Source organism: Hemicordylus capensis, chromosome 4, assembly GCF_027244095.1.
Source record: "Hemicordylus capensis ecotype Gifberg chromosome 4, rHemCap1.1.pri, whole genome shotgun sequence".
Taxonomy (NCBI): domain Eukaryota; kingdom Metazoa; phylum Chordata; class Lepidosauria; order Squamata; family Cordylidae; genus Hemicordylus; species Hemicordylus capensis.
In genome coordinates, this window is record NC_069660.1 from 211,796,167 (window position 1) to 211,808,884 (window position 12,718).

At 44.4% G+C, this 12,718-nt stretch overlaps 1 long non-coding RNA gene across 1 annotated transcript; it reads right to left on the bottom strand.

Moving 5' to 3' along the window:
* Nucleotides 1-984: 984 nt before the first annotated feature.
* LOC128322101 (uncharacterized) lies at nucleotides 985-12,455 on the bottom strand. The gene is made up of 3 exons (XR_008305521.1): nucleotides 12,306-12,455; nucleotides 10,729-10,913; nucleotides 985-1,195 (listed from the first exon to the last, which is right to left on the bottom strand). It is a non-coding gene; the product is annotated as an uncharacterized LOC128322101 (long non-coding RNA).
* Nucleotides 12,456-12,718: the final 263 nt, after the last annotated feature.

A 12,718-nucleotide genomic window follows, 5' to 3' on the forward strand; every position in this document is an offset into this window, starting at 1 on the left:
GGTGCCAATAGTTGTTGGTGCCCTTGGTGCAGTACCAAAAGAACTTGAACACCATCTTGACAGCTTGGGCACTGATAAAATTAGAACACATCAGCTACAGAAGGCCACACTACTTGGATCAGCACGAAGACTACGACACTATCTTTAATTTTTCTTTATTTATCTTAGACCCTTGGAAAGGGCCCAATAATTAAAGTACCAAATCCAGTCAATAACATCTGGTAGACAGTGTTAAAATACAACAACAACAACAACAACTGGGCCGGGTGCAGAGCATCTGCACCTGTAGCTACCAGCCCACTGCCACCTCCCCCTGCCCGCTGCCACCATTTGCCCGCCAGTCGTTGTTTTTTCTTCCCCTCCCCCGCCCGCTGGCTTCTTCCTTTCCCCCACCCAGCTGGCCTCCCACCCGCTTCTTCCTTTGCCCGCCCACCAACTGGCTTCTTCTGCTGACTTCTTCCTCCTCACCCGCCAACCAGCCAGGGCTTCCTCCTCCCCACTCGCCGACTTCTTTCACTGCCCGTCACTGTTGCTAACGGCCGCCACCATTTCCCACCCCCCTCCTGTCCTGTGGCTATCCAGCAGCTCCCAGACCTCTCGTGAGAGCTGCCACGCATGGGATTAGCCACAGAGAATTAAATATAAAGAAGATAGCAATAACAAGAATTAAAGAGAATTAAATATAAAGAAGTTAGCAACAACAACAACAATATATTCAACAACATTCTCAAAGTGGTTGACATAGAAAAGAAATAAAAAGAAATCAGAGTGGAGTCTTTTCCCAATATTTTCTATAGAATGTAAAAATCACTCAAATAAAACAATATTTGTTATTGCTCTGTGACTTTAAAAGAAGAAGAACAATCCTCTTGCTTATCTAGGGGAAGATCAGCAATATTTCACAAGCCAAAAGATTGCATAAGTATAAAATCATGGCCAACTTACCCCCACCCCCCACCCCCCACCTAACAGCCCCATTAACATTACTGGAAATTGACTATTGAAGATAGCAGTATTCTGAACATTATTAATCTCCACAAAGAAAGTCTTAAGAGATAATTTAACAGGAAACTTATGAGGCAGTGCTCTTTAATCTATACCAGACTGCTGCAGCTGCAATTAATTTTGTCTTCAAGATTAGTTCTTAACCGTTGTCCTGATGTGAGTCTGAGTGTGTTCTCTGGCATTTGGGATCCTAAAAATAAACCAGGGTAGCAGCTAGATGACTTCTCAGCAGTGCGTGTGTGTTGCTAGTTTGGGGAGTGGGGTGATCAATAGTCACAAAGAGGGCAGAGAAATCAGATGCATATATTGAGGAAGGTCTGCCGAACTGAATGCAACCCAGAGATCACGAGCTATGACCTGCCAGAGGCTCAGTCAACTTCCATTGTCTTGCTATGAGCAGAAGACAGACTGGTTGAGTAGAACCTGGCAGGCCGCTAGACATGTATCGATAGGCTATGTTTGGTTGGGTGGTCCACAAATTGTGCAGGCTTGTCTTCGGAGCATTCTGAACAGGCCTGTGCAACTTCTGCACCACCAAACCTATCTCAGCCTATCGAAACATGTATAGTGGTCTGCCAGGTTCTATATAACCCAGAGACCTTAGAGAATTTTGTGGGGAGGAGCCACCACACAGTGGTAGTGTACATGCTTTGTCTGCACAAGGTTCCCGATCCAGATCCCCTGCTAAATGAACAAAGGAGGCACCTTTCAAAAGCGGTGATTCTCTTTACTGAGCAGGGGGAGAGCAACTGGCCCTATCCATCCCCAACACAGCAACTCTCCAGTGGCTGTTGCTGGTGTCTCTTATGTTTCTTTTTAGATTGTGAGCCCTTTGGGGTCAGGGAGCCATTTTGTTTATTTGTTTATATCTGTGTAAGCCACTTTGGTAACTTTTGTTGAAAAGCAGTATATAAATAGCCGTTGTACTCATATTCATATTCATATTCTCCGGCAAAAAAACATCTCAGGCAGCAGGGCTAGGAGAAAGACTTGTCCCTGCCAGACACTTTGCTGCCTGCCAGAATCAACAACACTGGGCCAGATGAACCAAACATTCTCTGGAATCAAAACCCCTACCTTTCCCTGTCACTGATGCCTCATGGGGGATGGAACCATAGCATCTGCTTGGATTGCAAGCAGAAAGTCCCATGTGCAATCCCTGGCATCTCCAGGTAGGGCTGGGGGAGACTCCTACCTGAAACCTTGGAGAAGTAACTGCCAATGTGGACAATAGTGAGTTAGATGGACCAATGGTCTGTCTAGGGCAGCCTCCTGTTTTCCTATCCTCAGGTCTATTTAGGAGGCCCTTGGAACAGAGCCCTCTCGGTAATTGCACCAATTGTATGTTGTGACTAGATGTGACAGAATTTGTCCAGACTATCATACCTGCCAACAAGTCCCAATTTTCGTATTCATCTGAATGGGAAAATAGGGACATGTTGGGAGGTATGAACCAGTTTTCCCTCTAACAGGGATTCCCAGTTGATTTTGACTACAACTCCCATCATCCCAGCTGCAATGTCCAGTAGCTGGGGATTATAGGACTTGTAGTCAACAACCTCTGGAAATCCCTGTTACAGGTATGGACAACTGGTATGGAAACTGGACATACCAGTTTACTGGTATGGTCAGTGATGGCCAACCTGAGGCTTTCCAGCTTTTGCTGGACTGCAACCCCCATCATCACTCAGCAGCCATAATTAATTTTGCCTGGGGATGATGGGAACTGTAGTCCAACAATAGCAGGAGAGGCTCAGGTTGGCTGTCCCTGCGACAGGTATATCAAAATATTTCTAGAAAATGCATAAAACAAACACAAAAGTTACACAACACAAATGTGAATAAAATCAATTATAAAAACAATCAACCACAAGTACGGCTAAAGATGTGACTAGATTTGATTGATTGATTGATTGATTGATTTCTATACCGCCCTTCCAAAAATGGCTCAGGGCGGTTTACACAGAGGAATAATAAATAAATAAATAAATAAATAAATAAATAAATAAATAAAATGGATCCCTGTCCCCAGAGGGCTCACAATCTAAAAAGAAACATAAGATAGACACCGGCAACAGTCACTGGAGGTATTGTGCTGGGGGTGGATAGGGCCAGTTACTCTCCCCCTGCTAAATAAAGAGAATCACCACATTAAAAGGTGCCTCTTTGCCAAGTGAGCAGGGGTTGTAGAATGTTCTACAAATTTGTAGAACTTTCTTTTTCTGGGAGGCATATCAGGTACCTTCAGTACACATCTCATGTGGTTCATTAAGACTTTTTGTTTCAGACAGGGATTTGGCCCAATTTTATGCTGCTGAATGGGATGCTCTGTTGTAACGACAGGTGGACAATTGTGCCTGCTGCCATTTCATTTTCATGTTAAAAACTGTGTATGCTGTTTATTACTTTATTCTGTCTTTTAGCAAACATGTTTTCTATTCTTGTTTTATTTTGCTGCTATTCACTAGGGACATTACTAGGTCCATAAAAGAACCAGGCCCTAGGGCCATGGGGCCTGGATCAAGACCACAGCCTCCCCCCATTTAATAATTAAACATTTTCTTGTGCTGTAAAGGAATCCAACACTCTCTTCCAATAGTTGAAGTCATTGATCACCAGGACATCCTCCTTATATCTGGCATATTTTGGCTAGGGGTGTTGCTAGGGTGGTGTTAGGATTGGGTCCTAGTACTGTAAAAGCAGCACTTGCCTATGTTCAGATTTCCCTTGAAGGATAATTTAAATAGATTAAGTGATTTAAATCTAGATGGTTCACTCTGGGCTTGGCCTTAGCTAAGGAGAAGCATCACAATCAGAGATCCAATTCGTATCAGGCAAGTCTCCCAATAGTCCCAAGAAATAATGAGAATCTTACTTGATTAGCAAAAGCTTTATTTCAGAACTCACCACAATCCAGAGTAGGAAGTAGAGATATTCAACCAGCTGAAGGACCAACCAGACTTCCAGTGAAGATCTGAAGAAGGACACCCTTACATCTAACACAATTATTTTATACCTTTTCTAGGGTCATAGTTGTTTACTTTTTCTTCATAGGATCTCTCACCTGGTCACTAGCATTTTACACGACCAGCCTGCAAATAATTCCCCAGATTTTATGTTCCACTACATCAACCTGCAGGATGTCTTTGGGGTTTGTTTGTTTTTTGTTTTCTGTGCCCTTGTTACATTACTACATTGTAATGTAGTAGCCTATGGTATTTCACTACCTGTTTACCTTGCTTATGAAATTTCTCAGCATGGACAGCAGCAACTATCTGTGGGCTTCCCAGATTCATCTGGTGGGTCACTGTGTGGATGCTGGACTAGATGGGCCTTGGGCCTGATCCAGAAGGGCTGTTCTTATGTTCTTAACTTACTCTAATGTCACCATTTCCCATTTCAAACTGGCTTTCGGGCGGGCTATGGGGTGGAGACTGCCTTGGTCGGCCTGATGGATGATCTCCAACCAGGAATCGACAGGGGAAGTGTGACTCTGTTGGTCCTTTTACACCTCTCAGCAGCTTTTGATACTATCGACCATAGTATGCTTCTGGAGCATCTGAGGGGGTTGGGACTGGGAGGCACTGCTTTGCGGTGGTTCCGCTCCTACCTCTCGGGCAGGTTCCAGATGATGTCCCTTAGAGACTGTCCTTCAAAATCTGAACTTTTGTATGGTGTCCATCAGGGCTCCGTATTGTCTCTGATGTTGTTTAACATCTACATGAAACCACTGGGAGAGATCATCAGGAGATTTCAGTATGCTGAATTGCTGATGACACCCAAATCTACTTCTCCATGTCAACATCATTGGGAGGGGGCATAACCTCCCTGAATGCATGTCTGGAGGAGGTAATGGGCTGGATGAGGGATAACAAACTGAGACTGAATCCAGGTAAGATGGAGGTACTCATTGTGCAGGGTTGAAACTCTGGAGATGAGTTGATCTGCCTGTTCTGGATGGGGTCACACTTCCCTGGAAGGAACAGGTATGCAGTCTGGGGGTGCTTCTGGATCCAAGCCTCTTCCTGGTCTCCCAGGTTGAGGTGGTGGCCAGAAGCATCCTTCTATTAGCTTCAGCTGATACACCAGCTGCATCCGTTTCTTGAGCTAAACGACCTCAGAACAGTGGTACATTTGCTGGTAACCTCCAGACTGGATGACTGCAACGCGCTCTATGTGGTGCTGCCCTTGTGTGTAGTTTGGAAACTACAGCTGGTTCAGAATGTGGCACCCAGCTTGGTCTCTCGATCATCTCAGAGAGACCATATTACTCCTGTATTGAAAGATCTACACTGGCTGCCGATAAGTCTCTGGGCAAAATACAAGATGCTGTTTATAACCTATAAAGCCCTAAACAGCTTTGGCCCTGGGTATTTAAGAGAATGTCTTCTTCGTTATGAACCCCACCGCCCATTGAGATCATCAGGAGAGGTCCGTCTGCAGGTGCCACCGACTTGTTTGGTGGCTACTCAGGGATGGGCCTTCTCCGCTGCTGCCCCAGAGCGTTGGAATGGGCTCCCTGCTGAAATAAGAGCTTCCTTATCTCTGACAACTTTTTAAAAAGTCTTTAAAGATGTACCTTTTCACCCAGGCTTTTAATTAAATATTGTTTTAACAGTTTTAGCATCATTATAAAATGCTGTTTTAAAAATTTAAATTGTTATAATGTTTTAACTTTTACTATGTCATTTATTTTGTTTTAACTTCTGTTTTATGTTTTTTCGTTGTCATTTATTTTAACGAATGTTTTAGCTTTTTGTTTGTTTGTTGTAAACTGTCCAGAGATGTGAGTTTGGGGCGGTATAGAACTGTGTCAAATAAATAAATAAATAAATAAATAAATAGTCACTTTAAAAATCAGAGGCCAACCTTTTTATATATTTCTAACCAAGCCTATGCAAAACTTGGTCAAGTTAAAGCTCTCATCACTAGCTATTGCCAATATGCTTCTAATATCAGAAATTGTGCAATACAATCTCCGAAACACTCTCTTTTGCAATCACTTCTTGTGATGGCCTTGCCACTGTGTGAAATTGGGGCAAGAGTTACTGTGCATTAGTATCCCAGCTCAGTTTATTTAATTAATGAATTTATTGCAGTGGTCTTGTCACTGTGCACTTTTAAAAGCAGAGCTTTGAGGTGGTGGTGGTAGTGGTAGGTTTAGCCACTCCCTTCTCAGGGGCGTAACTATAATAGGGGAAGGGGAGACAGTTGTCTAGGGGCCTAGTGCCTTGGGGGCCCTACAGAGGCAAGTCACATGACTGACTCCCCCAGCCGCACCCTCGCCCGGTCTTCCTTCAGTTGTATTCATCCTCCGAAAGTGATGTGTTAAGAACTGGAGCTACCAAAACAGCATGTCTTTCTCTAGTACTATTAAATGACTTGCATCGTCCACAATTTACAAAACCTTTAAAAAAATAATTTAGGATGATGTTCTATCGTGGCACATAGTATATATATATATATATATATATATATATATATATATATATATATATGCTTTTTGTTACCACGATTCAGCCTCATTTAAGATTTCTTTACTTCATGAGCTGAGCTTCAGTGAGGGGGGGCATTTTAAAATCTTGTCTCTGGGCCCACTCCAGTCTTGCTATGCCCCTGCCCCTTCTCCTGGGTGGCTCCTGATATTCCCTCCACGGAGCTAAGCACAAGGGCCACCCAGCCCTCTCTCCATTGAGCCTGTCAGCTGTGTTGCTGCCCAGCATGTCTGAGTGCCCTCGCCATGCTGAAAGAGCCACCTTCCCATCCACTTTACACACAAATGGGAAAGGAAGAGACAGAGAGTGAAAGAGGTGCTCAGCTCCTCCCGTTCCCATGCCCATTACAAGCGCAGTGCACAGAAGGGGGAGGGGGCTTAACAATGGAGGTGGTAGCGAGGGAGAACTCCTGCTGGGCTAGAAGGTTTCATTTCAGCCAAGGGTGGCTTCAGAAGGCAAGCAACACCCCCACCCAAGAAAAGTGGCTTGCCCCCCACCACTGCCCCCCATTTCTGTTCCAGAAATCAATCTAATCTATCTATCTATCTATCTATCTATCTATCTATCTATCTATCTATCTATCTATCTATCTATCATATTTTTATAATGCCTGATATGTAAATCTCTAGGCAGTGTACAAATTCTAATATTAAAAGCACAGGTTAAAATACATAAAACATGATAAAAAACAATAAAATATCTACCATGAAAGATACTGCTCACCACCCATAAATGCATAGTACCCCATCTGTGCCCCCCCCCCCCATTTATTTTTTCTGGTGCTGCCACTGCTGCAGGGAGACATGGTTGGGTGCTAAAATTGGGGGAAGTTAGGGATGGGGCTTATGGACTTTTCAAGTCTCTCCAAGCCTTTCCCCCCTTAATCTGAGCACAGATACACCCAGGACTAGGCGCTGAGGTTCCTTCCATCTCTTCCTGCTGCGCTGGCTTTGAAAGTCCCATGAGCAGGACAGGAAGCGTATGAGTCCTCCTTGTAGGGCAAGGTCGGGAGGAGGAAGACCTACAGTGTCAAGGGTCAGCTGTAGGCTCTCAGAAATGTGCTCCTGCAGGGTGGGGGTAGAAGACCCATAGCTGGGGGGAGGACTAGGGCAGGCCTGCCCCCTATATTTTTTTATAAGCAAATACTTTTTAAATAACAGAATGTTGCCTGCACTTAAGACTGATGGGAGCCTGACAAGCTGGGTTTTTTTTTGGCAGCCCCTCAAATGTTTAGGCTGGCTACAGGCAGGGACGTAACAAGGCTGGAGTGGGCAAAATTTTAAAATGGACCCTTCACTGATACACACACACACTTCACAATATATAGTCATGTGACTTGCCTCTGGGGGGCCCCTCGAGGCATGGGAGCCCCCAGGCAGCCACCTCCCCTTGCCTAATAGTAGTTACGCCCCTGGCTACAGGCCTGATTCTAGCACAGCGCTCATCCTCTTCACACCGTCTCCTGCTTCATCCAAATAAGGTCAGTGTTGGAAGGTATGGGGATGGGGGGTGGGAAGAGATTCGGGGCACCCAGCCAAACATTTGGGGCACATGCCCCCTTTGCCCCATGCCAGCAATAGACATAGCTCACTGTCTCGAGCATTTTAGGTGTTTAACTTTTTAGAAACCAAAAGAAACTGGAACCGAAGTAAAGACTCTCAGGTGTCTTGACACACAATGTTGTTAGGATGTACTACTATGAATATTTATAAACTTCTCTTCAATCAACTTTCTCAAAGCGGTTTACATAGATCTAAATAAATACATAAATACATATTTTGTGTCCCCAAAGGGCTCGCAATCTAAAAAACATAAAGGGAGACACCAGCAACAGCCACTGGAGGGATGCTGTGTGGGGATGGATAGGGCCAGTTGTTCTCTCTCTGTTAAATAAAGAGAATCACCACTTTTAAAAAGGTGTCTCTTTGCTCAGTTCACAAGAAAAATGTAACATGTCCAGGTTTGGAAAGGCACATACGCTGCCATGTAAGACGTGACCCATACCAGGGAAACTGCCATTGGCTGGTGTTCCCTGTCCCATGTGCACATCTTTTAAAAACACACATTTGTCTTCCATAATGTGTGAAATGACCCCCAGATCCTTTTCTGCACTGTGATCATTCCCTAACTCCACACACTGGGATGATTTGATCCAATTCAAGAAGGATACCTGCCCTGCACATGCCAAGCATTAAGGAATTCATTCATTCATTCATTCATTCATTTATGCATTTATATCCCGCTCTGTTTCCGAGGAGCACACGATTATTTTTATCCTCACAACAACCCTGTGAGGTAGGTTAGTCTGAGAGACACATGACTGGCCCAGAGGCACCCAGTGAGTTTCATGGTTGAATGTGGATTCAAACTTGGCTCTTCCCAGTCCTAGTCCAACACTCTAACCACTATGCTCTGCTCAAGGTACATGACTAGAGTAATGCTCAGGATATCCTGACACAACATTAGCCATTGTAGAGCCTTTTCAGGTCTTATGACATCCTTTCTTAGGATACATGATGCAAATGGAGCATTTAATCCATAGGTTGAGTAGACTAGCACAACATTCTATATGCGTTAAAGGTATGATGAGATTGTTTCAGCATGCATCCAATTCACAGCCAACCACATGAACCCCATTGATATACAATGACACCTGCAGTTATATCAAAGTGGGCTTAGCCGTGTTGGCTGTATGCTGAATCCTCCCACAAGACTCTCGCATCACATGTTGAACTGCTCAAAGATCCCACATTAACTCACATTCTCAAGATGGCAATTTATTAGTGTACATTTTGTCTCCATCATGTATTCTAAGGCATGTCAGCAGCAGCAGATCCAATGACCAGATGCTAAGGGCGGAGGCAGATACCTTTAATAATTCTGTGACAGAGGGAATTTCAGTAGTGACAGCTTTGTTTCCCACTGTATGACAAGCTGCACCTGCTGAATTCCTTTTTCTGCAGAACTATTAAATATACAGCAGCACATCGTCCTTGCATCTGGTTGTCCTTGTGACAGATATAGATCAAGACTGGGTCTGTGTAGAACAGAATCAGCAGATGGGAGTGGAGAGGCAAGCAAAAGGCCATCTGTAAATCTCTGTAACACAAATGCACGGATTGGCCATACTCTGTGCCACTTGCCTGCACAGAAGTTTCTGCCTTTTCCTTCTAAAACCATTCTGAACACATTTTTTTTTTAAACTAGCACAATCCACAGCCCAGTTAAAGTCAACATTCTCCAGTCTAATGGGGGGGGGGGAATGAATTTCTTTGATTTAGGGCTTAAAGAAAATAATTCAAGTATGCAACCAGACACAAAATGTGCCATTCAAAAGTACAGTTCTTTAAAAAAGAAGAAGAAGAAAGAAACACCCTGCAATTTGTGTAGTTCAAAAATTCAAGTCATGCACAAATTGTATTATGTTGTGTGGGTTCACACAATCACCACCAAGTCAGTAAGCTGAGAACCAGAGGTTACCAGTGGGCGTGTTGTGTGAAACTGCCAACTGCCAGTTCCTGCACTACTACTGAGCTTCTCCTGATTTTGTCCACCTAGCGTCAAATCTTGGTTACAGAAATCAGGTGGAAGTTGGGAGAATCTTGATAATACAGTGTGAGAATTGGCAGTTGGCAGCTTCACACAACACACCTTCTGAGAGAGCATCTTCACCTGAAACCTCTGGTTCCTGGCTTACCACCTTGGCTGTGATTATGTGAATCAGGCTGTTAGATGATGTAAAAAGTGACTGACAACAATGGGGAATGTAAATTGAGAGTTCAGGCTCCTCAAGAACCCAGACCCTGATCAAGCATACCCATTTTGTTGGAGGTGAAGGACTCTGCGCTGTCTCATGTCTCAATGACAGAGGGGAACAGACTAGTGAGTCAGAGGGCTAGAGGGGTCAAGACATTGGTCATCCCTTTTCTACTGCTCTGACACTATCTCTTTGATATGTAGATTGCTACTCTCAGGGACTTCCTGCCTGCCTGCCTTGCCACTTCCTCTTCCTCCTTCCCTTTCTTCTCCCTTGCAACACACACATGCTCCTCTCTCCCTGCACCATGTGTGCAGAGATGCAGAATCCATCCCTCTGCATCCAGCTAGCTAGCTAGATTAGAGATCCTGTCTCTCCACTTTACTATCTAGAATGGAGTTCACTAATAAAGAGTCCATATATTGATTTGAAACTATGAACTGGCTCCTGTAATAGAAGGGTATCTCTTACCAGAAAGAATTCCCAACACATTTCTCCTCCGTTGCCAAAGAAGTTTCTGGCAGACTCGACAGCGACTCCCCACAGAGCCTTCACCACAGAATGGATCATTCTTCTGCAACCATGCTGTCAGATTCCCAATGCTGAGGATTTTTCTCCCACTCTGTGTGGGCTTCTGCATGTTATGGGATGTGACTCTAAGCAAGAAAGAATGTGCACACAGACAAGCCAAATGCATAGGTGTGTGTCACAGCAACACACTCTACATGGGTGAATTACATTCATATTATTGTGCAGCTCTGGATTTCCCTTTTTGAAAACCCTGCTTTGATTCGACTGATCAAACATTGTCATAAGATGCGTGTCTGGTTATTGTGAATGTACCTATCACAATAGTTTTGCCCAAAGGCAATGCCTGATCAGAGTCCAAGAGGTGACAAAAGAATGTGAATGTTCCTGAATGGTCAGTAGAGGTTTATTAAGTGTGTGTGTGTGTGTGTGTGTGTGTGTGTGTGTGTGTGTGTGTGTATGTATATGGGGTGGGGTTGGGATCTCTATGGAGGAACCATAGAATAGAGGGACCATCAGAGCTTGTAAGGTAGACAGGTACCTATGCAAGCTAAGGGGATGGGTGGTGTAAGAAACAGCAGCAGTTTAAGGGTTTTGTGGCTTCTTATGAGACTGACAGAAACTAAATGGGAGTGAGACAGCTAGAAAGATGGCGTGGAAGGTACAGGGTGCAGATCTGGGGATCTGAGGTGGCATCATAGCCTTGCTGCCTGGCAGGAATGATTGTCATGCACCTTCATCTGGCAGGGCAGAATATTGCTTCAAGAAGCAAAATAAATATTATTAAACATGGGTGTCTGCAGTAGGGATGTGCACAAAACTGTTTTTTTGTGGTTCGGTTCTAATTAGAACCAAACCCAAACCAGTTCTACTGGTTTGGGTTCTAAACTGTTAGAACTGGCCTGTGGTTTGGTTTGAATTAGAACCCCCTAGAACTCGTTCTAAAAAATACTCCATAGGGAATAATGGGGCTTTAATCAGCCCAATATTCCCTATTGGTAGCACCCAGGGGTGCCAAAGTGGGTTGTGTGGTAGGCCCCCATGGATGCCAACTACCACCCAAGCCCCCAAAGCAATTGGTCAAAGGGGCAATTTTAAATGATTCTTAAAAGTTTTTTATGTTTTATTATTTCTCCCATAGGGAACAATAGGGATTCAATTCTTTGATGTCACATAGATTCTCTATATTGAATCCCTATGTAGAATCTATGTATCCTCAGGAAATCCAACTCTACTGACATCAGAGAATCCACATGTGTTGGATTCTCTGATGCCACATAGATTCTACATAGGGATTTGTTATGTAGGGGGAAAAATGGTCCAGAGGCGTGAAGCCAGGCTAGCTGGCTGGGCAACAAGCAGGAGGGAGTATTAGGGCCCCACCACACACTCACTCACTCCACACACACACACACACACACACACACACACATTTAAGCACACTACAGCCTGCCAGGAAAATACTTAAATATTGTCGGGGTTTTTTGGGGGGGGGGTGAGAAAGCAGGAGCCAGTCAAACCTCTCTCTGGAGACCACCAGTCCAGGCCACAAGGCAAGGCAACCAAAGCAGCAGCAGCAGCAGTAGCTCCTCAGTCTCTCTCAGGCAGCAGACATGAGAAACAGAGAGAGATTCCAAGCCATAAAGTGGTCTTTAAATATATTTTGAATAACCCTCCTTGGTACACACACCCTTGTCCCCCCCCCCGGCCAATGGGTTGATAGGTGTTCTTGAGTGACACACTTTCAAAGCCACTCAAAGGGCCAGACACATCTGGCCAATCAGGGGATCTGCAGCACAGCCAATCACTCGAAGTGACACAAGAGTCACAAAATGGATGACAGTCTCTTTCTTACACAAAATGAAGGCTCGAGCCAGTTTGAACTGGTTCTATTAGAACCAGTCTTGGGCCGGTTTGACCTAGAACCGGCTCT